The sequence below is a fragment of the Octopus bimaculoides genome, chromosome 12 (genome assembly GCF_001194135.2).
Source record: "Octopus bimaculoides isolate UCB-OBI-ISO-001 chromosome 12, ASM119413v2, whole genome shotgun sequence".
Classification (NCBI taxonomy): domain Eukaryota; kingdom Metazoa; phylum Mollusca; class Cephalopoda; order Octopoda; family Octopodidae; genus Octopus; species Octopus bimaculoides.
Window position 1 is genome coordinate 59,147,466 of NC_068992.1, and position 2,063 is coordinate 59,149,528.

Consider the following 2,063-nt stretch of genomic DNA (forward strand, 5'->3'; position numbering starts at 1 on the left):
GAAAAACTAAATAAGACTGTGAAAAGAAACTAACATATTGGATTATCAAACTACGAACTGTTAATAAAGAAACTCACAAACAAAAATAAACCGAAAGACTCTCGAAAACTTTCCGACCGAAATTATGATTTCTAGAACACAGCCGGAGGATTCTAAACATTGCTATTAATCTTAGATGAAGCGTAGTAGCGCATAAAAAGGTATTACTTCTATAATCTGATCTTGTCTCAACTTCAGTTAATAAGTTTTCTTATAGGTCAACTGTTAAACAACAACTTCAGACTGAAATCTCTTCTCCCTCAATTATTCCTTATCACAGACCGATAGGTCATGAGCTTCTTGCAGATCTTCAGGATAATTGTGCAAAGAGACAATTTCTTCCCTTTGTTGGCGTTGGAAACGCAAAAGAGAAGGAAAATGCTTAAGATTTCTTTGTAATGTTTTTGCTTTGCTTTATGTCTTGTGTATTACTACAGCAGTAAATTATTGAAACGATGCAGTTTCGATTTCTAGTATCGAATGCATTCTTTCACTTACATTTTGATGAGAAAATACGTAAACATCACAAACATTCTGTTCTTAAAATGAGAAACTTAAAACTTATTATTAAAATAGTGATTATAACTATTATAATAATGAATTTTCAGTTAGTAGTAGTAGTAGTAGTAGTAGTAGTAGTAGTAGTAGTAGTAGTAGTAGTAGTTGCTGTTGTTGTTGTTGCTATTATTTGAAAAATGCATTAAGGAACATGCATTAATGCCTAGATAGAGATGAGCATAAATGTTTTAAAGTTAACGGGTATGTTCAAATAAACAAACTGTTCAAGATCATCAAATACTGTTGAGAATTGCTTTTTTTTACCTATTTTCCAAATCATGCCTACGTCTACCTTTACAATTAATTTTCTCATGATTACGAATTACTCTATTTGTGACCAGTTACAAATGATATAACAGACGCATTCCATAACTTCTTAAACATTTTTTCATTGTATTCAGCTGCTAGGACACAGCAATTTCTTCGCTTTTCAACTCACTTCTACAAACATAACTATTAGGTATTGCTTTGTCAATAATTATTACATTAGTTTCACAATAGTCATAATATCTATTAATCATTGTTCATAAAGAATGAGGTCAGGCTCATTACGTACTAATTGGTGCTCTGTCTGTATGCTAAATCTCTGTGTCTCAGTGGTTAAAAAGTTCGCTTTGCAACCGTATCGTTTTAGTTTCAGTCCCACTGCACAGTACCTTCGGCAGATGTCTTCTACTATAGCCCTGATTAGACTCACAATGCCATATAAGGAATTTGATTCATAGAAACTACACGGAAGCCCGCCGTGTATCTACCTATCCATCAATATATTTTTTTTTTTTTTTTTTTTTTTTTTTTCAGCCAAGTGGCTGCGGTCATGCTGGTGCACCACCGTATATATGTATATATATATATATATATATATATATATATATATATATATATATATATATATATATATATATATATATTCTCCACTGTTGAAACTATATCTATATATGTATATGTATGTACCTCATTGCATTATGTTTGACTGAACGGCAGTGTCAGTTTTATAACATCCCCGAACCTAGCAATTCGTCAAAAATTAGCTGCAGGCCCACACACACGTATATGCATAACATACAAATATGTAATTATCGTGTGCTGATTAGGGTGTTGCACTCATGATCTCTGGCTGCTCTGCGATCACTTCGAACCCTGACGCGTCGTACACAGTACACCTGTTCAAACAACATCGTTTTGATGGAGAGAGCAAGGGGCTCATATGAGGCACGAGCATTTCATCACTAGAAACAATTCATTTGTGCAGGTCGTTCGGCAAAGAGCTGAACGCTCATTCGTCGTCATCGACTGGAGAGTCCATCACATATACATACATATATATATTTGAGAGAGGTGGAAGAAGGGGAGCGAGGGATAGAGAGTGACAGATAAATAATGAAATATATATATATGGATAAACTTACATACGTACTCATCCATGTATATATATATATATATATAAATATATATATATATATATA